The 26,386-nt window shown below is 56.4% G+C and overlaps 2 long non-coding RNA genes across 3 annotated transcripts; both read right to left on the minus strand.

Moving 5' to 3' along the window:
- Positions 1–3,963: 3,963 nt before the first annotated feature.
- Positions 3,964–15,739, minus strand: LOC123582375. Of its 2 annotated transcripts, XR_006704352.1 has the most exons (5): positions 14,895–15,739; positions 11,813–11,865; positions 8,769–10,907; positions 4,195–5,418; positions 3,964–4,080 (listed from the first exon to the last, which is right to left on the minus strand). It is a non-coding gene; the product is annotated as an uncharacterized LOC123582375 (long non-coding RNA). The 2 variants fall into 2 exon arrangements; XR_006704351.1 differs by lacking the exon at positions 14,895–15,739 and having other exon boundaries at positions 11,813–12,365.
- Positions 15,740–16,639: 900 nt separating this feature from the next.
- Positions 16,640–18,554, minus strand: LOC123581948. The gene is made up of 2 exons (XR_006704098.1): positions 17,764–18,554; positions 16,640–16,901 (listed from the first exon to the last, which is right to left on the minus strand). It is a non-coding gene; the product is annotated as an uncharacterized LOC123581948 (long non-coding RNA).
- Between the last annotated feature and the right edge of the window lie 7,832 nt (positions 18,555–26,386).

Consider the following 26,386-nt stretch of genomic DNA (forward strand, 5'->3'; position numbering starts at 1 on the left):
GAGGGAGAGAGGGAGAATCCCAGGCAGGCTCCTTGCTGTCAGCGCAGAGCCTGAAGCGGGGCTCGAACTCACAAACCGTGAGATCATGACCTGAGCCCAAATCGAGAGTCAGAGACGCTCAACCGACCGAGCCACCAGGCGCCCCAAGGGGTGTACGTTGCTCTTTATACGCGACGCCCTCGCACACTTCATAGGCTATAGTGTAGCGCAAACCAAACACTCTGACGCGCATCATTGCGAAACCCGCGTCGCTGCGGCGGCGTGGAACTAGACCCAAGCCGTCTCCCGGGCTTGCCTGCGTCCTGTCGAGCTCTGGGTGGGCTGGCAGGCCAAACAGGCTCTGCGCGGTGCGCTTAAAAAAAAATTGGTCCACGTTTACGTAGACGTCTGTTTTCTGCTTTATTTCAGAAGAACCACTGTCTTGTTATAAACAGTGCTTTTGCACACTTTTCTATTTTCAGGAATGCCAGATTATAAAATGCGTTTTGAGCCACTGCAGCTCTTAGCTTTAATCTGGAGGCACTCTGCTCTTGTGAGGCAACGGCCAAGTTCTCGAAGCAGTGCTAAGATTCAGAAATGAATCATGAATTTTATGCAGCACGCTCAAACATTGTAATGGGGTCACGTAAGGTAAATACGAGTTACTGTAGAGACATCACAAAGATTTAAATCTCCTGTAAGTACTATCAGTTTTTTTAAACAGCTTTATTGATATATCATTGACATACGGTGCGGTGCCCACGTTTAAAGCGTGTCTTTTGGGGGCGCCTGGGGGGCTCAGTCGGTTAAGCGTCTGACTTCAGCTCAGGTCATAATCTCGCAGTCCGTGAGCTCGAGCCCCACGTCGGGCTCCGTGCTGACAGCTCAGAGTCTGGAGCCTGCTTCGGATTCTGTGTCTCCCTGTCTCTCTCTCTCAAAAACAAATAAACATTAAGAATTCAAAATAAATAAATAGACATTAAAAAAATGAAAGTGTGCCGTTTGGTAAGACTTGACCCACGTACAAACATGGGAAACCATCACCTCGAGCAAGGTAGTGCGCAAACCCATGGCTCCCCAGAGTGTCCCGTGAGGGGTGTGCATTTAAAACATGACCTAGGGGCGCCTGGGTGGCGCAGTCGGTTAAGCGTCCGACTTCAGCCAGGTCACGATCTCGCGGTCCGTGAGTTCGAGCCCCGCGTCGGGCTCTGGGCTGATGGCTCAGAGCCTGGAGCCTGTTTCCGATTCTGTGTCTCCCTCTCTCTCTGTCCCTCCCCCGTTCATGCTCTGTCTCTCTCTGTCCCAAAAATAAATAAACGTTGAAAAAAAAAAAATAAAAAATAAAACATGACCTAGACAAGCTCGTCAGGGTCAGCAGTGGGGCTGGGGCCAGAGGGCCATCCCACTGTGTCCTCGTTTCGTTCTTTCCGGGAAGTAGACCCAGTCCCACCGGGTATGCTGCTGGTTCTGCCCCTTCCTAGCTGTGCGACCTTGGGCGAGCTACTTTGCTTCTCTGCCTCAGTCCCTCTGTAAAAGTACCCACCTCACGGGGCTGTGGGGAGTACATAAGAGCATATGTGTGATCGCACACACACCCGTGCATGCACATGAATGTGTAAGTTATACGATAGAAAACCCTTAGGACTGGACTTCCCACAACGTGCAGTAAATGCTGACCGTTGTCACTCGATGCAAAAAACCCCGTGAATGTGTCTGCTGCGAGTACCACGTCCGGAAATACAAAAAGCCCGTGCCCCTCCCTTCTCCAGCGGTCCTGAGCGAGACCCTGGCCCGGCTGGGAGCCCTGCTGGAGGGTAGCCTGTGTGTCTGCTTAACGCTATGCTGGTTTCAAATTTCCTCGGACCTTCCCGTGGCCTTGGCCGGCCCCATCTCAGCAGTAATGGCCTGTGTCAAGTATGGTCCCAAGCAAATGACAGACTGTTCCGGACCAGGAGAGAGGAGTTGGCTTCCCCCCAGACAGCCGGGCTGTCATCCCCTCCTCTGTCAGTCCTCCCCATCACCGACGGCTGTCCCTCAGAAATGTCGCCCAGACCCTAGAGTCCCTCTCCTGCCAGCTGCCTGTGCAACAGCCAGACGACAAGATTTCCAGAAGATTCCTGGTTCTGTCCAAATCACAGCCCTGCTCTGAAAGCTTTGGGGGGCCCCGGAATAGAATAATCAAATCCATACCCTCCCTTGGCATTGAAGCTGCCCCACGGTCTGGACCCGGCTCACCCTGCTTGGCTCCGGGTCCAGCCAGGACCCTTGTGTGCTCTGTCCGAACAGCGCAGTGTGGCTGGCCAGCCCGGGAGGGCCAGGGAACGAGTCTGGAGTCGGTTCAGGAGCAGAGACACCACACTTCGTTAGGGTGCTGGCGAAGGAGCGTCTAAAATGTGCGGTAGCTAGCTTTGAGTTGTTCTCACGGTCGGACAAACACATCGATCAGCAGTTTAGAGAGGAGTTTGTGACTCTAAGGACAGGGTTCTTTGCAGACGACACCTATGTGGCCTGGCAGGCCCCAGAGGAGAAAGGAGAGTGGAGGCCAAGGGAAGGGGAGAGCGGACACACGAGAGCCGGGCGAGGCGACTGGCAGCTGTCCGTCTCCTCACCTCCACCTGCCAGCCTACGTCGGCTGAACACAGGGACACGGGGGTGGGTGAGTGTGTACAGGCACGGGTGTGTGCAGGGTAGGGTGTGGGTGAGTGTGTGCACTCGCGGGTGTGTGCAGGGCAGGGTGGGTCCGGAAGGGGACCCTGAGAACGCTCAGAGGAAGCCACGGGATGCCCCGCCTCTGGAAAGGCATAGAAGCCGTGGGGGAGCTTGGATTTGAGGCTGTCGGATTTGAGGGATTTGACCCGGTTTTACCTACTCTGACGATCATCTGATTCCGTTGTCACCGTCGTTACAAAAGAAACACCCGCAGAAGGGACCCCTCCCAGGAGAAGCACAGAAAAGAGGAGCACAATCTCGCAGGGAAAAGTAAAAATCCCTTCGGAAACTCTTGCTTGGCAGACGTTTGTCTTTCCTTTCTGGGTAGCGGACAAGCGGTTTGCGGAACGGGCCCTAGAAGACGTCAGGCCCTGAACAGAGAAATGAAAATGGTCAGTGATCACGCTTTAGAAGTTCCCCGTCACTACGGGCCAGAGCAATGCAGGTTAAAACAGCAGTGCCGTGTTACTCTTTGCCAGTGAGGACGGGGGTGGGGGGCGTGGCGAGGCCACCAGGGAGGCCACAGGTCACCGTGCAGCAGAGACCACCCCGTGCTCACCTGCCGAGGGCTCGCGGAGGAGGCAGGACCAGTGAGACCGGGTGACCCGCATCCTGAGCTTGGGTCCGAGGTCCCCCTCCACCCGCCTCCGGGCTCGTGGATCCCCAACCCGCCCAGCAGCCGAGGTGGGACCACAGTCAGAAAAGCCCAGCATTCACCAGAAAGGGATCACAGATTTTCACGGTACTTTATTAGAGTATAAATCACATGTGGTCAAAGGCACAGCACAAGTGGACGGCTCGATGACCCCTGGCACATGTACCCCGGTGACCACCACCCACGTCAAGACGGAGAGCATTTCCATCGCCCACGAGTTTGCTCCTCCTGAGCTCCGTCCCCCCGGGGAGGGTCTGCCTGCCTCGAACCCACGTCTGGTGGACCCCCGCGAATGCGTCCCTTCGGCCCGGCTGCTTTTGCTCACCGTGTTTCTGAGGTCTGTCCGTGGCTGTGTGGGGGGCAGTGGTTCCTTTGCGTTGACGAGAGGTGTTCTGTCGTGCGAGCAGACGGCAGTTCGTTCGTCCCTGATCCTGATGAGGGACGTGCCATTGTTCCCGGCTCCCGCCTGTCAGAACAAAGCCGCGTGCAATCTTCGTGTGAACACAGGGCTTCTCTGCTCATCGGCAAATGCCTGCGAGGGCGCCGCAGGGTCACAGAGGAGCTCACACCGGCCGCTCGCGGGATAATTGTTCAGCGGCCATCACGCAGCCCCGCCATGAGCGTGCGGGAGTTCCAGCGGCTCTGCGGCCTCCCCGACACCAGCTGTCACCGGTCTTGTCCACTGGAGTCACATCTCGTGAAGGGAGTCACGGCTCAAGGCTTCAGTCGGCATTTCCCTGAGGACCAACCGTGTCGAGCATCTCGTTATGTACTTATTTTTTTCAAATGCCAACTGGGGTATGTCAGGGACCCAGGAACTCACAGAGGGAGGTCCCCCAAAGACAACTCACCTCCAGACTGGGAACGAGAGGTGAATTCTGCCTTTGTGGCCCTCCTTCCCTTCCCCTCCCGCTGCTTTCTGTGGGCTGGTCACCACCGTGGCAACGGGAGGACTGGGGACGTCTTCTTGTTTACGTGGGGGCGTAACATGGAAACTTTGGTGACACGTGGCCCAAGCTGAGTCACCTTGGACTCCATGTGGCTACTTTCCATGAGGCCTCTGGGCAGTTCCACTGACCAGATTGGCCTTGACGTCCCTCCATCCTGTAGAAACCCTGGGGCAGCTGTGGCCTCTGGGATGGTGGGGGGAGGCCCAGGGAGTGGGACCGGCCAAAGGACAGGGTCCAGGCCCAGCAACGCAGCGCAGGGAAGTGCACAATATGAAAGACGGTTATTTGAGTGTCCGGCACCAATCCCCTGTCCCAGTAGCCCTTCAGAGAGTGGTCTCTCCCTGGAGAGAGAGTGGGGCGACCCCGGCAGAGGGCAGAGCCTTCCCCCCTGCACCGGGGTTACTGGAAGGCCAGGGACGTGGTAGGATTCGGGCTTGACCGCCAGTGCTCTCGTCTGAGACGCTGAACCCTGCGGGAGGGGCCCAGAGCCTGGGAAGGGTCCCTGGCAGCTGTGGTGGCCGGTCTCCCTGGCTACAGACGGCTGCCTTTTTGCAGCCTCCCGCTCCATGGCTCCCAGGGCACCTTGAGGGACGCTGGCCCTCCAAGCTGGAGCCTCAGCCTCCTGGCAGGTGGCCATGGGTCCGAATTCGGCTAACGGAGAGCAAAGGGATGGTCTGGGCGCCACGCCCAGAGACCCCTCCTGCACCAGCTGTCTTCCTCTGCCCGTGGCTGCATGGGGACGGGGGACCCGAGACCCAGAACCACCTTCGGCCTGGGCGTCTGGGTGGCTGAGTGAAACCAGGTGGCCCCCACACCCTCCACCTCCTGGAACAGCTGTGTGGGGCCTCTCAGCAGGAAATACATGTGCCCTGTGTGAAGCTGTGGCAGTCTGGGAATTTTCCCGATCCAGCAAAGTGTGCTTTAATTAATACAGATAGCCGGAGTCAGCTTCTGCCACCGGCCACCAAAGAGTCTAACTAATAAAATATATCTGGTCACGAGGCACCTAAATCTGAAGGGCGTGCACAGCTCCTGTCTCCAGAGGATGAAATCATGGGTGATTTTTATTTTCTTACTTTGCTTTTCTACGTGTTTCTTTTCTTTTCCTTTTTCTTGCATGAGCATCTGTATAAAATATAATTAGGAAAACGTCATTAAAAATAAGCAGATTTGGATTCTCTGACACAGGCTGGGAGAAGCACCAGCCTCCACACAGAAGGCCGGAAGTTCAGAGCCCCCTGGCTTGCAGCACTGGGAACTCTAGGCCCGTAGAAAATTCTCTGTGCTGCAGCGCCCAGCCAGCAGTCTTCATGGCTGTCCCTCGTGTGTCAGGACCCCCGCCCCCCCCCCCCCGCCCCGCCGGGTCCTGTTTGCTCCACAGAGTGCGGCCCCCACCCGAGCAGAATTCAGGGAGGCGTCTCCAGCCCTGCGGTTACTGGCACGTCCACAAGGCCCTGGGAGCGTCCCACAGGGAGCGAAGGCAGGCCCCTAGGACACCAGCATCTACCTCTCCGTCTCCTCCGCTCCTCCCAGGGCTCGTGGGCTGGCAAGGGGAGACCCTCATGCCACGGCCTCTGCCCTACAAGGGGCCCCGGCCACTTCTACTCTCTTTGTCTAGTTTGGATCAACAAACTGTCAGACTGATCAGATGTCATCCTTAGGACCCTCCCCACCCCGCTGAGAGTCCTCCCCACCCGGCTGAGGGTCCTCCCCAGCTGTAGGGAAAGCATGGCATCTACCTGAGCTTTGCACCTGCCCAGTGGAGTGGATGCCATCACACTCACTTCACCAGTGAGGAAACAAACAGAGGTTAAGTAGCTAACCCAAGGTCACACAAAACTCCAGCCCATCTGAAGGATCCCAACGCCCACCACGTTCTCTCCAGCCGCCCACACACCTGTCTCTGTGGCCAAGGTTGGCAGTGGAGCCAAATCTTCACATGACCACCAACAGGACACGGGAAAACACGTCCAGCCCCAACCAAGGCTGGGAGGATACGGATTAGCTGCAGTTCAAACATTTTGCTCAGTTTCTACAAAAATCATAGAACTCACATGCACACCCTTCCAATTTTTGGATGAAGTTGAGACCCAAAAATGGGCCACAGTTTGCCCAGGGTCACGTAGCATCTCAGTGCTGGCAGGTTCGTGTCAGAGCCTGTGCGTCCTCAGTTCCAGACAAAGACCTCTGTTTCGCAGAGCCAGCAAAATACCCTAATCGCTGGCATATGCTCAGTTATTTTTTATTTTATTTTACTTTGTTTCATTTTACTTTATTTTATTGTAAATTCTAGTGTGGTTAACATACAGCATTATATTAGTTTCATCCGGTGCTTATCACAAAGTGTATGCTCAGTGATTTTAAAAATAAACTTCTTGGGGCGCCTGGGTATCTTAGTGAAGCGTTGGACCTTGGCTTAGGTCATGATCTTGGGGCTTGTGAGTTCGAGCCCGTGTCAGGCTCTGTGCTGACAGCACGAAACCTGCTGGGGATTCTCTCTCTCCCCCTCTCTCTGCCCCTCCCTGCCTTGGGCTTGCTCGCTCTCTCAAAAATAAATAAATCTTTAAGTGAAAATAAAAATGAACTTAATAACACCAGAATTCTTCACAGAGCTAGAACAAATAATCCTGAAATTTGTATGGAAACAGAAAAGACCCCAAATAGCCAAAGCGATCTTGAAAAAGAAAACCAAAGCAGGAGGCATCACAATCCCAGACTTCAAGCTGTACTACAAAGCTACTACTGTCCTCATCAAGACAGTATGGGACTGGCACAAGAACAGACACTCAGATCCATGGAACAGAATAGAGAACCCAGAAATGGACCCACAAACGTATGGCCAACTAATCTTTGGCAAAGCAGGAAAGAATATCCATTGGAATAAAGAGTCTCTTCAGCAAGTGGTGCTGGGAAACTGGACAGCGACATGCAGAAAAATGAACCCGGACCACTTTCTTACACCATACGCAAAAATAAACTCAAAATGGATGAAAGACCTAAATGGAAGACAGGAAGCCATCAAAATCCTCGAGGAGAAAGCAGGCAAAAACCTCTCTGATCTTGCCCGCAGCAACTTCTTACTCAACATGTCTCCAGAGGCAAGGGAAACAAAAGCAAAAAGGAGCTACTGGGACCTCATCAAAATAAAAAGCTTCTGCACAGCGAAGGAAACAATCAGCAAAACTAAAAGGCAACCGACAGAATGGGAGAAGATATTTGCAAATGACATATCAGATAAAGGGTTAGTATCCAAAATCTATAAAGAACTTATCAAAGTCAACACCAAAAAAACAAATAATCCAGTGAAGAAATGGGCAAAAGACATGAACAGACACTTTGCCAAAGAAGACATCCAGATGGCCAACTGACTCATGAAAAACTGCTCCACATCACTCATCGTCAGGGAAATACAAATCAAAACCACAGTGAGATACCACCTCACACCTGTCAGAATGGCTCACGTGAACGACTCAGGCAACAACAGATGTTGGCGAGGATGCGGAGAAAGAGGATTCCTTTTGCACTGCTGGTGGGAATGCAAGTTGGTGCAGCCACTCTGGAAAACAGTATGGAGGTTCCTCCAAAAACTAAAAATAGAACTACCCTATGACCCAGCAGTCGCACTACTAGGCATTTATCCACGGGATACAGGTGTGCTGTTTCGAAGGGACACATGCACCCCCATGTTTATAGCAGCACTATCGACAAGAGCCAAAGTATGGAAAGAGCCCAAATGTCCATCGATGGATGAATGGATAAAGAAGATGTGGTATATATATATATATATATATATATATATATATATATACCATGGAGTATTACTCGTCAATCAAAAAGAATGAAATCTTGCCATTTGCAACTACGCAGATGGAACTGGAGGGTATTATGCTAAGAGAAATTAGTCAGAGAAAGACAAAAATCATATGACTTCACTCATATGAGGACTTCACGAGACACAAAACAGGTGAACGTAAGGGAAGGGAAACAAAAATAATACAAAAACAGGGAAGGGGACAAAACAGAAGAGACTCATTAAATATGGAGAACAAACTGAGGGTTCCTGGAGAGGGTGTGGGAGGGGGGATGGGCTAAATGGGGAAGGGGCATTAGGGAATCTAGTCCTGAAATCATTGTGGCACTATATGCTAATTTGGATGTAAATTAAATAAATAAATAAATAAATAAAATTAAAATTCAAAAAATAAAAAATAAAAATAAAAATGAACTTCTGGGGCACCTGGGTGGCTCAGTCAGTTAAGCGGCCAACCCTTGATGTCAACTCAGGTCATGATCTCACAGTTTGTGAGTTCGAGCCCCACATCAGGCTCTGTGCTCACAGCACAGAGCCTGCTTCAGATCCTCTGTCTCCCTCTCTCTCTCTCTCTCAAAAATAAATAAATGTTTTTAAAAAATGACCATATTTAAAAAATAAAATTAAAAAATAAAATGAAATAAAATAAAAATGAACTTCTTACCGCAATATAACGCACACTCAGAAAAGACACTGTCCGTGAGTACACCGCTCAGCGGACTGTCACCAGTTCTCCCGAAGCCCAGCGCCCCCGGTCACGCCCGGACGGGCAGCCCCACCTGACGTCCAACACGCAGAGTGGTGTTTCCTCCTTGTGAACACTGCGTGAGCAGGGTCGTGCCAGAGGTGCTCTCTGGCTCAGTGTGAGCCTGATGAGAATTAGCAGATGTTTTTGGGGCCGTTCTAGTGCCCCACCGAGCCAGAAGGCGGCCCCCGAACCGCCCTGCGGATGGCCTGCGGGTCGTTTCCAGTTCGGGGCCAGTGTAGCCGCGGATGTGCCGGGCGGTGTTCGGGCACTTGTGTGTCGGCGCCGGTGCTGACCCCTCATGCCTCCCCGCAGGCCTGTGGAGACCCCCACTCGGTGCGGTGAGGACCCCCCGCGGGGCGTGTGGGCAGCAGTGGGCACCGCCTCGCCCCTGCAGAGCCCGGCCCCACCATCCAGATAAGCCCCTTTCCGATAAACAGGGGCCCTGCGTGCAGCCAGGGAGCGGGCTCTGTCGGCTGCCACTTACTGATAACCTGCTCGGCTCGAGGGGCCCCTAGCACAGCGGGCCCGGGGCGGTGTCCCCCTGGCCACTGTGTCCCCGAGACCCATCACAGGGCCCGGAAGACGGAAGGTAGGACTGAATCTGGCTTTCTGAAGGGCGGTGCTGTCCCGAGCCCCGTGTCTGCTCTGGCCGCTGCCGTTGGAACACACACGTGTTCTCTCCCAGCGGCTGGAGGCCAGCAGTCCAGAGCAGGCCCCGCGGGGCGAAAGTCAAGGCGTTGGCTGGGCTGCGTTCCGCCTGGAGGCTCCAGAGGGAACCCCTTTCCTTGCCTTTCCCAGCTTCCCCGGAAGCCACTTGGGTTCCTCGGCGCGTGGCCTCTCCTCCATCGGTGGTGTGACGGCTTCCGCTCTCTCTCTGACTTTTGTCCCTTGTCACATCTCCCCTCACTCGGACCCTCCTGCCTCCCTCCTAGAAGGACCCTTGGGACCACATGGGACCACCCGGATAATCCGGGATGATCTTGAAATCCTTAACTTGACCAAATTGGCCAAGTCCCTTTTGACGTGGGAGTTAACGTATTCACGGGTTGGGTCAGGACATGGACATTTGGGGGCCATAATTCTGCCCCAAACCCTTAGCCTGCAATCACACCCTCAAACGCGGGAACTAGGGTTCAGTCCACACCCACCCTCCTGTCCCCGCCCGCATGCCCCCCCCTTCTCCAGGAAGCCACCCCTCGCCCGCCTCTACCCCTGAGCCCCACGCGTGGATGATGGCTCTGACAGGTGGCCCTTTGGGGCTCAGAGTAGGGCTCTGGCATGTGCTGCCCGTGTGACCTCAGCAGCTTAACGTCTGTGTGTCTTAGTGTCCTCATAATCATGGCAGTTTTAGAAGGTTACACGAGGGTTAGAGTGGAGAATGTGTGTAACATGCTTTAGCATGGAGCCTGGAAAACAGCGGCTTGATTTACACATTGGTCCTTTCTCCGCTGTTCCTGACGTCCAAGGCTCCCTTCCCAGCTGGGCCGGAACCCCATAGAAGCAGACCAGTGTTCCTCATCCCTGCACTGCGTGTGGTCGGGCCTCGGGGCCACCAGGAAGAGCAGGCCCCCGACGAGCAGAGGGGGCAGGGAGGAAGTCTCCGTGGAAGATGCCAGGAAAGTTCGGAGAATACAGGGGCATCCGGGAAGGCTTCCCAGAGGAGGTGAGTGTGGGAAGCCTGGGGTGAGGGAGACAGGCTCTCTCCCTGGGCTCTCCCCACTTTCTGCAACTTTACCTCAACTCTTCAGGCCCCCACGGCCCTGTGGAGCGAATGCTCTTTCCAAACGGTGGCAAAACCCGAGAGGACTCAATTCCGAATGCTGAGACGGTCCCAGGGGTGATGGGGCTCCTCGGTAATGCAGGTCCTCAGAAAGGGCTGACTGAAGGTGGCTCCAGAGGCCCCAGTAGGCTAGGATGAGGGCTGTCTCCCCCTGGGGCTCCACTCCGCCGTGTTGAGGGCTGGGGGCTCAAGGTCTGTCTCAGTCCCGCCCCAGGACAGCCTCCGTAAAGAGTGAAGTTCTTGAAGTCCGACCAGTCTATTGACGCAATCAGATTCTCAGTTGGAAAAAGAAAAAGAAGGTTTTTAGACGCCTGGGCAGCATTCGTTCCGCTGTGACTGTGCCCTGTGCTGAGTTCCACAGGCGCCTGGAGCTCGAGAAGGGAAGACCCATCCCCTGGGTCCGTGGGCCTCCTCTGAGCCCCCACCCACCGTTCGTGGAGCCCTGGGTGCCAGCTAGGCTGCGTCTGGAAGTCACTGGAATCAGAGGGCTGAAAACAGCAGGTGAAGCGGGGAAGGGAAGTGACAAAGGCAAGGGAGGAGTTTGGTTTTGCAGAACTAACAGCTCCAGGCCAGGGCCAGGCCCCCAGTGTGAGCACGAGCTAAGGGCCGGCACAGCAGCCCCCCGGGTGGACGTTACCCTTAGCTCATTAAAACCCGAAGTGTCCCTGCTGCGGGTGGAGTTTTCTACCATCTTTCGGACCTACAGGGTACACACCGTGTGCATGCACACCGACGTGTGTCCACAGTTGACCTGCTTACTCAAGCTCCCTGCCCCTGCCCCCAGCCCCCCCGGTGAGAGCTTCCTGCGCTGACCCCACGGGGAGCCGGTGCTTTGAGAGCGATCTCCCTGTCTCCTCACTTGGAACAAGTAATACAAAGTTCTTTGCTTGCAACACACCCTCGGGTTGTGTATCCCTGGGGGATAAAGCCCTTGAGTTCGGTCACATCCGCTCTGCATACCCCAGCCTGGGTTGGACACCTGGGTCTGTTCGGCCGGCTGTGACGCTGGCATGTCTCATCCTCCCAAAGTGTCCCCATCCGTACGATGATGGGGCTGTCCTGACACACACCAGCCTTGGATGTGGCTGCTCTGGGCACGAGGGGCCCCAGTGTAACCCTGCTCCCCTCTCCTGTTTTAGGAGGTCAGGCTGCTGGCACTCACATCTGAGTGTGAGCTTACCTGGGAGTGTCATTTGGTCCCAGCTAGTGCCACCCGGACATCAAGGAGCAGGCCTGGAATAGGAAAGGGTCAGCTAGAACCTGAGAGGACCCCAGCCTGACTCTGCTAAAGACACTCCTCTCTTTCACCCCACTGCCTGGTCTTAGAGGTTTGCCATTAAGTAGGACACAGGGTTTGGGCAGAGAGCAAACTCCACGCCTGGATGTTCAGCCCCCATGGTGACCGGTGCTGGCCTACCGCTGCCTCAGCCCTGGCTCCTGGCTGTCTGGGCCACTCACCAGGACTCTGAGGCCTTGGCGGGGGCGCCCATGCTCCCCGTTCCCGGCCATCCCCTGGAGAGGCCACAGACACAAGCGACCCAAGCAGAAGCCACAGGGCCCCCCGGCTCCCTGATGTTGGGGGGGGGGTCTGTTCCAGAGGGCTCTGTGCCAGGCTGGGGATGGGACCTGTGTGCCTCCTCCCCCAATATACTCCTTGTCTCTGCCCGTTCCCTCGCGTTGGCCAGGTTACTTCCTGTCTCTGGGCCTCAGTTTCCTCAATTGTAAAATTAGAGGCATGGGCACTTGGATGGCTCAGTCGGTTAAGCGTCCGACTCTTGACTTCCGCTCAGGTCATGATCTGAAGGATTGTGAGTTCAAGCCCTACGTTGGGCTCTGTGCTATCAGTGTAGAGCCTACTTGGGATTCTCTCTCTCTCCTTCTCTCTCTCTCTCTCTCTCTCTCTCTCTGCCCCGCCCCTGCTCACTCTTGTTCTCTCTCAAAATAAATAAAAACAAACTTAAAAAAATAAAAATAAAAAAAGAAAGCTTCCCCATCTCCCGGTGCCTTCTGCATGTTTAACTCAGTGTAACCCATGAGATAGGAGTTCCTATGACTCCATAAGTCAGTGTAACCCATGACTCCATTTTTCAGATGAGAGAATTGAAGCACAGAGAGATTAAGCAAGTATCCAAGGTCACACAGCTTATGAGCAGCTATCTCATCCCAGGTTCTCTAGGAAACAGACCCCAAGGCAAAGCTTCTGCTGTAAGACTTTGTTAGTTCTGTATTCCTAGGGCACAGCTGTTGGGGCGGGGGGGGGGGAGGTGGGGAATGAGGCACGAAAGCAAATACAAGGTAGTGAGCCGCCCACCGTTGCACAAGAAAACAGCTCTTTGTCACATCCCGTGGGACATCCGGACAGGCCCTGTGCTCTGCACTTGGAACCTTTCTGCTGAGAGGCCCCGGGCGGGAACACACCGCCGGCTCCTTCCAGGGTCCTATGTGTCCACACGAGGGAGCCGGTGCAGAGCCAGAGACGAGGCGTCAGGGACAGACAGGGAACCGGCTGGCGAGGCGTGAGGCCCAGGCTGCCCCCCTCAGCCTGCCTCGTGCCCTGTCAGCCCTGCCCTGGAGTGCAACATTTTGTTGTCCTTTTATCGCCGGCTGGCTTCAGTTGGGGCTTCTGCCCCTTGCAACCAAGAGTCCCCCTTTTATAGGTGAAGAAACAGACTCGGTTGGGGCTGGCTCGTCCCGGGTCGCGTAGCTAATCCCACACCGGTGTCCGGCCTCTGCCCTGGGCCGCCCGGCCCCGGAGGACACAGGCTGTGCGGCCCTCCGTCTGGGCCTGGCCGGTGAGGGAAGGAGGTGTCTCCTCCTGCACAGAGGCCGTGCGGGCCTCTGGCTTCACCCACTTCCTTGCCATCCGTCCCAACTTCCTTCCTCAAAGGGCTTGCTCTTGGCAGCCCTGTGCCCCTGGTCGGAACCCCAACACACCTCGCTCTTGCCTCCCTGCTTCAGGAAAGCTCTGCCCTGGGGGTGAGTCCTGAGAGCCTGAGGCCCTGGGAGAGGAGTCGGAACCTCGGGAGCCCTGGGTTCTGTCCAGAGCTGGAGGAAAGCCCGCTCTGAGCCCGGGACCCCACCTGTCCAGTGAGGAGAGGGGCCCCGGGGGACACTGACGCAGACCTGGCCACAGAGCCCTCAGGTGTACAGGGCCCTGACGCTGGGCTTCGGGCTGCTGGGCTGTCCAGGGCACAGCAGGGCGGCTGACGGAACATCCTGCCGGGGTGGACGTGTTCTTGGAAAATGGGCGGTGGGAGCCGCTGGGCCCGGGGCTCTAGTTCTCCTGACTTGCTGAGGCTTTGCTTGGACTTGGACTCAGAGCCTTCCACCCAGGGATCAGCATTTGGAAATTAAAAACAGAAAACAAAAACCAGGCCCTAGTAACACACATGCCTGGTAACAGAAAAGTAGCCCAGGGGAGCGGATGCTGAAGGGGCCCTGGAGGCCTGCGTGGGTTTCATTTATCTATTTTTAACCATTTCTGTTCGCAACACCTCTTTCTTGATAAAGTTCCACAGGTTTATCTCTCGAGGTCTTGGTTTTTCAGCAGTAAACTACACACGGTGACTTAGCTCATAACACTTAACTCCCTCCAGCCTCCTGGCAATGCTCGGTCACTGTGTTCTGAGTTTTGGCTCGATCATCTGCTTCCGCACCTTTAAAAACACGCTTATTACGCCCCCACCTTGCAGTCCAGCCACGTGCACGGAACCCGAAAGTCCCCAGTGTAACATGGGGGTCCCAAGCACCCCACTCCCACTTACCCACTGGAATCTTCCTGGCAGGCATTCCTTGATGTTGGCGTTGTTCAAATGAAAAACAATTCCAATCCTCATTGAAAGTAGAACCCATTTCCCCAGCCTTTTCTGTAGCAGATCCCAAAAGTGTCCCACGATCAGGTATTCCAGGTGGATACAAACATGTTTTGCAAGTCTTGTATTGATTTTAGCATGCACTGGGAAACGTGTGTGTCAAGGTGAGTCCTTGGCTTTCTGACTTCACGGATCTTCGCTGGCTTACGATGAAACCAGAGGCAATTTCTAAATTTTGAAAGTGGGTCGGGGAAAGCGAGAGTATCTAAGGCTGCCAGATGCCAGAGGTGTGCACGCTGTGACAGTGCTCTGGGATGGCCTGGGAAACTGGCCTTCATCGTCCAGACAGCTTACCCCCCACAGACGGGCTGCACCCCTGGAGCCCCCGCGGAGGATCAGGGACTAGCTGTTCTCTACAATGTTGCCGATTCATACTTGCCCCAGGTTTACCTCTGCAAGTTGTTTCTTGGTGTTCCAAATCACCTTTTGTTTTGTTTCCTGTAATCATCAAACAGCACGCCTTCAGGTTGAGTCATCGCGTCTGCCCCTTTCTAGGGGGAGACACTCAGGTGCTATCTCCAAAAGGAGCTCTTTATTATGCCCCGTGGCCAGGGGCCACAGCTATCCACATTTACATTCATGGGGCACAGGTCACTCGTTTGCCAAATATTTACTGAGCACCTGTCGTCTGCCAGGCACCGTTTGTGAGTACCGTGGTAGAGAGGGAAAAAAGAAATCTCTGTCTTCTGGGAATGTGCATCCTAGTGGACAGGTAAATGATAAAAACCACAGTATCCCAGAATTAGGTGACGGTAGGAGCACAGAAAGGGGGTGGGGAGCGCTGGGTGGGCCTGCCCTTCCAGCCGGAGTGGCTGGGGAAGGCCTCCTGGGAAGGTGACACCAGAGCAAGGCTGAGGGAGGTGAAATGCCCGCTGGTGTATGGCACGGTGTGTTCCTGGCCAAGGGAACGCCGTGCACAGGCCCTAGGGCAGCGGGAACAGCCAGGAGGCCCGTGTGGCTGGTGGGGCAAAGCATTGTAGGAGGTGATGGCAGATGGTGGGGGGCCAGATCACAGCGGGCCTGCTGGACCAGGGTAAAGACCGTGATTTTATTCTGACAAGGGAGGTGTTGCGGTGGGTCTGGCAGAGGAGCAACGCGCCCTCAGACTTCAGCCAGAACGGGACCTGCGCGGGGCGGAGACCCCTCTGTGCTCAGGAAGGCTCACTCAGGTGCACTCGTCCACCTCTGCGGAGGGAGGGTCTCCACCCCCCCCCCCTCCCCACGCAGTGCGTGCCCCAGGGTCCCTTCCAGGACTCCTCCCTCTGGCAACCCTGACCCACCCCAACCCCGCCCCTTCCTCCCTTCCCTCCCCCCCCCCCCCCCGCAACCCTGCCCCCGCCCCCGCCCCCGCATTCCCGAAGCCCCACTTCCATTCCCGAAACCCCCACCCCAGCAGCACTGACACCCCCATCCCCTTGGCCCCGCCCCCTCCCCTCCCCTCCCCTTCCCCAAGCCCGGCTGCCTCTAATCTCTGGGGAGGAGGAGGGGCTCTGTGTGCCCCTTCTCACCTCCTGTTCCAGGTCAGCAGCATCTGGGAACCTTTGCCACTGGGGCGGGGGCGGGGCGGGGACATCGTCCTCCTCAGGGAACTAAGGACGCAGAGACCAGGCTATTGGCACAACGGGCTCCGTGCTGGGCCCCTTCCCAAACTTGTGGTTCTCTCCTCACCCACGACTCTCACAGCGTGGAGTCGCGATTACGAGCCCACCCACCGCGGCAGGGCTGGGGGGTGCAGTCCCTTCCCGAGGTTGCCCAGCCCCTGAACCGAAGATCACAAGCTGAAGCCGGATCTGTGTAAAGCTTGGGGCTCACTGTCCGGTAGTCTTGGGGTCTACTAAGGGCTGGGAGTCCTCTCCCTAGAAAGCTGCAGACAAATGCGGACACACACACGCGGCCTGTGACCTCAGGGACTTCCCTCCCACACTCCAACAGAGAATACCCACCCCATCCGCAGCCCCGTCTTCCCGCACTGGGCCCGCAGCATCCTGGAGACCCTGTCCTGCAGACACCTGTTGGTGGGCGGCAAGCCCTCCCCACCCCACCCTGCCCCCCAGGTGCCCGGTGGGCGAGGCGGGCCCTCCAGCTGGCGCCGAATGCACAGCTTCCCTGGCCACAAACCCACATTTCTCTCTCTGTAACTTGGTGAAAATGTTTTAAAACCTTTGCCCCAGTTCTTCCTAGTGGCGGAATGTCCAATGTGTCCGCGTCACGAAAACTGTTGTTTTTAACTGCAGGTCGAACCCCCGCAGCTCTGCTTGCGGGAACTTGTCCTGGGGCTCCGTGCAGACGCCGTTCGTCCGAAAAGAGCCCTCCAGAAAGTATCGTCAAGTGCAGGAAGCAAGGTGCCGGTGTGCATGCCGTGTGTGCCACCTTGTCCGTGTCCAGAACACCTGCAGCCTGATGCAAGAGACAGAGGGGAAGGGGGGAGGGGCGGGGAAGGGGGGTCCTGTTCACCGCGAGCCCTCTGCACCTTTCATTGGGGTGAGGGTCCCATAAAGTGAACCATTTTGAACTGCACAACCCAGCGGCGCTTAGTGCATTCACAATGTTGTGCAACCACGGCCTCTATCTACTTCCAGAACATTCCACCACCCCTAAAGGAAACCCTGTCCCCACTCGACAATCTGCCCCCTTCGTATGTTTTACGTGTCCCCCTACATCAGGCAAGTAAGATACAGCCACTCAAAGGGCACTTGGAGACTTTCGTGAGGGGTGGGTCAGAGAGGTGAGAGGGCAGGTGACGGGACCCCAGGGGACAGGGGGCAGCAGAGAGCCAGAGTTGGCCTGTGGCCACGGATCAGGGCAGGGCAGCCCTACCCTGGGCTGCTGGGGGCCACGTACGGGAGCCAGCCCCCAGCCATTCCCTCCACCCCGTGTCCCCCGGTGTCGGCCTGACTCAACCCCAGTGACAGGCACACAGCTCAGGGACTCTGAGGGGCAGAGCAGAATAACCAGCATACCATCACCGCTGCCCTTCCCAGTGGGACAGGCTGACTGTCCATTCAGCTAAACCAGCCTGGGCTGCTCCCCACCCCTCCCTTCATCGCCGAGCCCGGCACCGATCCCCTGCATGGCATGTGCCTGTGGTCCTGACACCCCGTGGGGCACCAGCGGCGTCTCTTGCCAGCCCTCAACTCTGCCCCCCCCCCCCAGTCGGGCCCCTGGTCCACTGCCTGCTCTGAGGAGAGGGCTGCCAGGCCCCTCCCCGCACCCCTTCCTAGGACCCCTAAGACCCTGAGGGAGGAGGAGCGGGATGCACCTGCCAGGCCTGCTCACACGGCCTTCCAAACCCTCCCAGGCCTTCGTCTTAGCCAAGGATTCAACAGCTTTCTTCTCTGACCCCGTTGCCCCTTGGCTGGGGGCTCCCAGGTCACGCCAGGCACAGTCTTGCTGGCACACCCACCCAGGAACGCAGGCCCCCGTCACCTTCCGTGTCCAGGTGGCCAGTCTCAGGCCTTCACCCCAGGTCACAGGGGAGGGGGCGTGGGCGAAGATTCAGGCCTCCTGTCCTGCATACCTTCAGCGGCACTGGAGGCAGCCCCCCAAGGCCCGAGGCTGAGGCCCGAATGTCCCTGGAGACAGCCGGACTCCTTCTCAGCTGCACTCAGCCACCTGCCACCACCAGTGCAGACGGCATTCCCGGGGGCCCAGCTGAACCCTCCGACCCCTCTGGGGACGCCTCGCAGGAATCTCCACCAACACCTCCTGTATATAGTTACCGCTGGGTTGAATCAGTCCCCAGAACTCACGCCCACCGGAGCCTCGGAATGTGACCTTACTTGGAGGTAGGGTCTCTGCCGATGTGGTTAATTAGGATGACACCATCTGGGATTAGGTGGCCCCTGGCCTAATGACTGCTGTCCTTGTAAAAGGAGACAAGGAGGGACGTGGGCACAAGGAAGGAAGCCAGTCACAGCAGAGATGGGGGTGGGACACGCACGAGCCAGGCCATCAAGGGCAGCTAGCCACCTGTTCCGTGTAAAATCTCGGTGTGGCTTGTGCATTCCTGCCCAGAACTGCACGTGCACACCCACGGGGGGCTTCGTTGGCTTGTGCTCTGTATCTGACCTCAGGGTCAGAACGGGCCCTTCTGTTCCTGACATCAAGAGGGATTAATGTGCCTGAGTTCCTCCTCGAGCTGGACGGGGATGCGCCCCTGGGATGGATCGGGGAGGGAACAGGAGTACACAGATTCCAGGCTGCTAAGATCACGGTGTGATAAGAGACGAAGAAACAGAAAACCAGCTGGCTGGGGTCTGCACTTAGACAAACTCCGTGACTAACCACAGATCACACACAGGCGGTGCCTATGTTGACCTGGCAGGAATAGTCAGAAGCCTCACCCGAGGGGAGGACGCTTTGCCCAGGACCCTCAGTCAGGACCCCAACAGGGCCGTTCACCGCAGGGCTCCCCCAGCCGGGAGGTTGAATGTTCTGAGGACCTGACCTGACGTACGGACCCTTCTCTGTTCTCTGAACTCTCTCCCTCTTTACGTTTATTCTAATTCTTTACTTCCTTATATCCCCTTCCCCGATAATTAATAAAGTCTTCCTCCACGGAACCCAAAGCGTGGCTACCTTGAATTACTGTCATTCAGAACAGCCCCCCCCCCCCCCCCAGCAGCTGGAAGAGGAGAAAGACGCTCACCTAGAGCCCGGGAGGGAGCCCGGGGTGCTCGTGCCCAGACCGCACACTTCTGGTTTCCAGACTGTGAGGCAATAAACCTCTGTGTGTTGAGCCCCCCATTCTGTGGTGCTCTGTCCCGGCCGCCCTCAGAGAGCAATACACAGCCCAAGTGCGGAGGGGTGGGGCTGGGGGGGTCTGGTATTCGGACAAAGCCCTCTAACCTCGCTGACCCACGTGCATCTATCCATGGCTGCCTGCACACCCCCGTTGACACCCTTCTATGCTTTAACTGAGGGGGCAGCGTTCCTGCACGGTCACGGTCGTGTCTGCTTCGGCGCAGATGCTTGTCGGACAGGACAGTTGTCAGGGTTGGGAATGTCTCTCTTTCCCCCAGATGGGGCTCCTTGCGGGCAGGAGCTGCCCCTCCCAGGGCTGGACAGGTGGCCGGAGGTGAGAGCCCCTCCCGGGGCTGTGTCTGCAGGCAGACGGTGAGGTCGCAGGGCGTGGGTGCTTGGGATGGCCTCGGCGGGCCCGGTGCACTCAGGTGCTGAGCTCTTGTGCCCTGGTGTGGCCCATACGGCCAGGGAGGATGTTCTCTCCCCTAATCTCCAGTGAAACAAAACCTCCAAGAAAAGGAAAGTTTTCTCCTGAGCAACGTCACCACTGAGGAGCAGTTTGAGCTTCTAAAAAGAGAGCGGAAAGGGCCTGGTTGGGCCCGCCCCCACTGCCCACTCGAGGCCAGCCCTCGCCCAGGGGGACACTGGGCTCCCACGCAGGTGCCCGCAGCTGATGCCACGCAGCTCTGAAGCCGGACGCGGCTGCCCCCGAGGACCCCAGCGTGCCGGAGAGTGGAGATGCCCCACAGGCTGGCCGGGCCCCCCGGGAAAGCTCAGCAGCCAGGTGAGCTGGCAGTCAGGCCTGTGTGTGGGGTCGGGGCTCTACCTCATGGACCTGGGCAAGCGGCTTGGCTCTCCGAGCCTCAGTTTCCTCATCTGGGAAATGGAGGGAAGGGTCTGGTTGACGTCTGGAAGGAGCACTGGGCTGGGACGTGAGTCGTTGGAGCTGCTGTTGTGTCCGCTCCCCTGTGTGGCCAACGGGGGCTCAACCGAAAAGTGAGTTGCCCCCCAGGGGCTTGGGCGAGAGGCTGCTGTTGGATGGGGGGAGGGTCGCTCGGTCCACAAGAACACAGGGGCCCTCTGGCCCGTGGAGTTGATAATGGACGAGGAAGGGAGAGCCAGAGGGCTCAGCAGTCGCTGGCTGTGTGGCCTTGGCAGGGCCCTGCCCCTCTCTGGGCCGCAGCTTCCCCAAAGTCCTTCCACTGTGCATGTTCCACCAACTTGTGAGTCAGAGGAAGCAGGTTCAATCAGTCAGACACGGCGTCTGCTCTGGCCCAGGCTCTGACCGTCCACGGAGCAGGGGCTCCTGTGAAGAGGGGACCCGGCCCGGGGGCAGGGGAACGGCAGACACCCCCCAGAGTCCAGACATCCGTGCTCTGTGCCCAGAAGGGGTGCTGGCCAAGGGGTCGGGAGAGATGCTTCTAACCGGGGGCACTGGCTCCGGGTCACGTGTGACCAAGAGGGCAGGACACTGGGAAAGGAGAGGACACACCTGCAGGCAGAGGGACGACATGGCACTGGGCAGCCTGTGACAGAAGTCTGGGGATTCCGGGATGGGGGAGGCCCAGGGCCTGGAGGGCGAACCGGAAGAAGGCCAGGGTAATCGCCAGCTCTGAGGCCACGGAGGCCACTGTTCCGATGCGGAGGGGGCGTGAGGGGGGGAGGAATGAACGCCAACGGGCCTCAGGCACAGAGGCCCCTCCAAGGGCCGGGAGCTGGGTCTCCAGAAGCAGGGGCTCCTTGCCTGCAGGGCCTCGAAGGCATGGGGTCCAGCCCCTCCCTGGACATGGGCCACACAGGGAGGGTCACTAGACCCCTTGAGGAAAGCCGGCCAGGACTCCCTCACCCAGGGGCAGTTTCTGGACTGCTCTGGACACCGGTGGCCCTGCCACGTCCACTCCTTCCCGGGGGCAAAGCACTCACAGGCCCCAAAACCTCAGCCCTTGGCCGGAAGAAACTATCTCTGCAGTTTCTTGAGGGTTCCCTGTCCCCGTGAGTGAAGGGTCAAGGTGGGGGTCAGGACCCTATTTTGAGGTGACGAGGGTGGCAGAGGGGTCCTGTGCCTGGCTCAGGCCTGGCCGCTCTGGAGGGGCTGAGCACCAGGGCCCGCACAGGCTGAGCCCGCTTTGCAGACACCGCGAAAGGGAGGCCGTCAAATGGGGCAGAGTGCCCGTCGGGGGAAAAGGGGGCCTGGAGACCCAGAGCTGGAGGGCCAGCCCCTCTGCTCTCCCGCTTGGGGGCTTTGGGTTAGCTACTGATCTTCTCTGAGCCTCACCATCACCCTCTGTGCAAGGGAAGACAGGACACTGACCCCCACTGACCTTGCAGGAGACGATTCGCTGTTAGCTGGGGTGGATGGCACCCACTTTCAGAAGCAGGCCAGCCTCCTGGGCACGGTAAGCATGCTGGCAAGGCCGGGAACTCTCCGAGCAGCCCTGGGCCGTGCTGGGCTCGTGCCTGGGGTTCCCATCCAGCTCTGCTCCGGACCTACTCTGACCCCGGGCAAGATGGCCTCCCTGAGCCTCAGTTTCCCCATCTGTCAACCGGGGAAGACATTCCTGCTCTGTCAGCCTTGTGCAGCTGAGAGGAGAGAACTCTGTTCTAAAGTCAAAAGTGGCTACAGCTGCTGCAAAACCCGTCTCTGATCTCTGCCCTGCAGGCCCAGCACCAAAGGCCTCCACCAAGGCCTGCCCGTCTTCTGTCTTGGCTTGTAGCCACCGCCCTGGAGATGGCGGGCCTGCGTTCCTGCAACAGCCAGAGGCAGACATGTCTGTCCAGGGTTGCAGAGGGGAGGCTGGAGGTCGAGGGGGAGGCGGGAACTGGGACACAGAGGAAGTCTGCCCAGCGGCCCGACCCCCGTGGAGCTGAGCGGCACGGGCAGTGTCTGGAGGGAAGGAGCCAGGCCAGGGCCAGAGAGGTGGGACCCGCGGAGCTGCAGCCGGGGCTGGCCTGTGCCCTTCGAGGCTGTGGCGGCGGGCCGTGCCATCCATCAGGGGCACCGCTGCGTATGTCCGGAGCCCCTGTTCGATTCTCCCCCAGCTTGGAGGAGGCCTTCACAGGAACCAGAGAGAGGGGTGCTTCCTTCTAGGTTTGGAAGGTTGTGGATTCCCTGGGTGGCAGGCAAGGGCACCAGAAGGACTGAACGTGTGGGTGTGGAGGGGTTACAGGTGCCATCAGACCGGTCAGGCAGGGACCAGGCTAACTTCTAGGTCTGGACAGGCCGGTGTGGCCGGACTGGGGGCGGCCAGGGCCGGAGGAAGAAACGAGGAGCCCCTGGGGGCACAGAAGCAGCAGCGGCAGAGGAGAGCCTAGTTTTCGGGGAGATGAAGCCGGAAGGGGGGCCTGGAGGCAGGAGCCCGGAGCCTGGAGGGTGGAGTCTGGCCCAGGGAAGGGTGGCGAAGGGGCCACACTTCCCCTGGGCTCCCAGCCGCCTCTCCCAGCACCGCCCACCCAAAGACTGGGTGCAGAGAGGAGGCCCCTCGGGGCCAGGGATGTGGAGCAACTTCAGCAGCTGCTGGGCGCCCGGGGGGAAGCTGCTCCCTCAGCTTTCCAAGGGCGACAAGGGGTAAGCTCCCCATCTCGGGGTTAAGCAAGCCTGGGAGGAGCGAGAATGTCAATGTTCTGGCAAGAAAATGGAATATCCAGCGCCTTCTGGGCCTTGCCAACCCCCTCCCCGCTTCCCCACCGTATGAAACCCAGCTGTGGCAGTGCGTCTTTTATACTCGTCTTTCTCTGTGTTCATAAATATACACCCGTTTGTTCAGAATCATTTATTGTTGAATCTGCCCAGCACTGCGCTAAGCACTGGAAAATATCATGGAAAACAAGGCAAGCCTCTGACCTAAGGAGTCCGCATACTTCCGGGGAAGACCGACAGTGAACATTAAGTGTATGGTAACCTGTTAAATCGTGGTGGGACCGGTGCCACGAAGGAATTAAGAAAAAGAAGGATGGAGTGTGATCAATGCCGCCAAACTGCAACTTTCTTTAGGGGCACCTTCTTTAGGAGGCTCAGTCGGTGAAGCCTCCAACTTCAGCTCAGGTCAGGGTCTCACGGCTCGTGGGTTTGAGCCCCGCGTCGGGCTCTGTGCTGACAGCTGGGAGCCTGGAGCCTGCTTCGGATTCTGTGTCTCCCTCTCTCTCTCTCTGCCCCTCCCCTGCTCACGCTCTGTCTCTCTCAAAAATAAATGTAAACATTAAATTAAAAAAATAAATAAAAATCAATCAATAAAGATTTTTATTTTATTTTATTTATTTATTTTTTTTTTTCAACGTTTATTTATTTTTGGGACAGAGAGAGACAGAGCATGAACGGGGGAGGGGCAGAGAGAGAGGGAGACACAGAATCGGAAACAGGCTCCAGGCTCTGAGCCATCAGCCCAGAGCCCGACGCGGGGCTCGAACTCACGGACCGCGAGATCGTGACCTGGCTGAAGTCGGACGCTTAACCGACTGCGCCACCCAGGCGCCCCAATAAAGATTTTTAAAAAATGTTTTTTTTAATCTTTAGAATGTCGGTAAATTTTTTTTTTTTTTTTAAGTAATGGACAGAACGTAACAGATGTCCCACCCTAGTCTTGGGGATTGAGGAAGGCTTCTTTAGGGGAAGCAACATTTAAGCTGAGACCTAATAGATGCGTAGGTGATTAGGGGAAGAGCTTTCTAGGAAAAGGGCACAACACGTGCAAAGGCCCTGGGGTAGGAAGGAACTCATAATGTTTGAGACTCTGAAAGGCCAGTGGGCACAGGGCAGAGCACTTGGGAGTATAAGTGCCAGAGGAAGGCAAGGGGCCAGTGTCAGGAGTGCCCAGACAAAAGGCAGGGCACATGTCCCTGGTCCCAGACATCCAAATACAGATCAGGACGCCTTCAGGATGCAGGTCAGCCCAGGCCAGCCCTGGTTCCTTGCAGGGGATGCCCAGTTGTTGCCTGGGGACCATACAGCCTAAGCTGGCCTGGAGTCAGGACGCTGGGCCCAAAGCTGACTCACTCTGTCCCCAGGCAAGCCCCTGAATGACACTCTCAGGCCAGTGGGGTTTTTTAGGTCACTAACCCACTCTGTCACAACATTCACATATGATCGACCTACCCTCGGCTTGAATACCTACAGGGATGAGGAACTCACTACTTACCTCTTTGTCTCTGCAAAGACATGGCTTCGTCTAGGGAGAGAGTGCTGGGAGAAAGCTCCACGTCACCCTGGGTCCTGGCTCTAGTCCCTCCTCCCAGCAGCACCGGCTCCTTGCAGGGGCACTTGTGAGGGACACCTAAGATCTGGGAAGGTGCTTCGGAAACAAGGCCGTGACCACGTGAAGGACACGTAGGACCTGGCTTGGAGCCTAGCCGCAGGAAGCATACGACTAGATTCTTGCAGAATCTAATAGTTGTGTGTTTAGTTTTTTATCAATGGAAACACATTTTTCATACAGTGCAATGTACAAAGATGAGTGGAATGTGGTGACTTTTGACAAAAAGCATGCACTTCTGTAACCAACAACGCTGTAGAAATACAGACGTTTCATCAGCCCGGAACCTTCTTTGCTCCCTTAGAGGCAACCCTCGCCCCCTCTTGTGTAAGCAGCCTGTTTTGACAGACACTGTTGTGGCTGATCCTGAACACCTTGTGATGGGGATCGCACAGTGATACCTGGTAACGTCTGGCTTCCTTCACTCCTTAGGCCCGTGTTAAGTGTTTTAGCAGCTCGTCCCCGTGTGCTGTTGATGGATGCTGCTGTGCGGCTGGCCCACAATCCCATTATCCGGTCTTCTGTTGAGGGCCTTTGGGTCGCTTCCAGTTTGGGGACTTGATGAATATTCTTGTGTGAAGTTTTTTGCATACGTGCATATTTCGCTTTCTTGGATAAATCCCTGGGGTTACCACTGCGGGATCAATGCGTTTGAAGAAGTCACCAGAAGTTTTCCCACATGGTTGTACTGTCTTCACTAGCATTTTGGGGAGCCCCGCATCCTCGTCAGTGCTGGTATTGTTGTTCTTTTTAACTTTAGCCATTCCAGTGGGTGAATGGTGGGATCTCATGGTGGTTTCAATTTTAATTTCCCTGATAACGATGTTGACTGTATCTTCAGGTGCTTACTGGCCATTTCTTATATTCTTTTGTGAAGTGTCTATTCAAGCCTTTAGCCCATTTTGTAACTGGGTTCTTAGTCATTTTGTTATTGTTTGTAGAGATTCCTCATACATTCTGGACATCTGTCCCCCATTAAATATATGTATTGCAGGGGCACCTGGGTGGCTCAGTCAGTTGAGCGTCTGACTTTGGCTCAGGTCATAATCTCCTGGTCTGTGGGTTCGAGCCCCGCATCAGGCTCTGTGCTGACAGCTCAGAGCCTGGAGCCTGCTTCGGATTCTGTGTCTCCCTCTCTCTCTCTCTCTCTCTCTCTCTGCCCCTGCCCCACTCATGCTCTGTCTCTCTCAAAAATAAATATAAACATTAAATAATAAAAAAAAAAAAAAAAACAAAGCCAGAGGGGTCTAAAAAGTGGCATTTATTTTCAGGATGTCCACAGGAGAGTGTGGATTTCTCTAAACCCATAATGAGATATTCCTTTTCCTTTAGAAATGACCCTGCAATTCTCAATTTAGCTTCTTGATCTTCTGGGGCCATACACTGAATCAATCATTTCTGCAAGGCGTCAGATTTTTCCTAATTAGGGAAGAAGGATCGACACTAAATGCTAAGAAGGAAGCAGGACCATTTTCTTCTTCTGCAGAGAATCTCGAAAGCCTTCAGACCAACAACCTAACCAGACAAGTGGAGGCTCCAGGATCTGAATTGGAGCTATAGGTGGGATATTTCCCGTGTGCATTTATTTAACAGAATGGACTTAATCATTAAAATAGAATTAGTCAAGGGGCATCTGGGTGGCTCAGTAGGTTCAGCGTCCGACTTTGGCTCAGGTCATGATTTCACAGCTCATGGGTTTGAGCCCCGCATCACGCTTTGTGCTAACAGCTCAGAGCCTGGAGCCTGCTTCGGATTCTGTGTCTCCCTCTTTCTCTGCCCCTCCCCTGCTCATGCTCTATCTCTCTCTCAAAAATAAATTAACATTGGGGCGGCTGGGTGGCTCAGTCGGTTAAGCAGCCGACTTTGGCTCAGGTCGTGATCTCGCGGTCCGTG

Source organism: Leopardus geoffroyi, chromosome B3 (genome assembly GCF_018350155.1).
Source record: "Leopardus geoffroyi isolate Oge1 chromosome B3, O.geoffroyi_Oge1_pat1.0, whole genome shotgun sequence".
Classification (NCBI taxonomy): Eukaryota; Metazoa; Chordata; class Mammalia; order Carnivora; family Felidae; genus Leopardus; species Leopardus geoffroyi.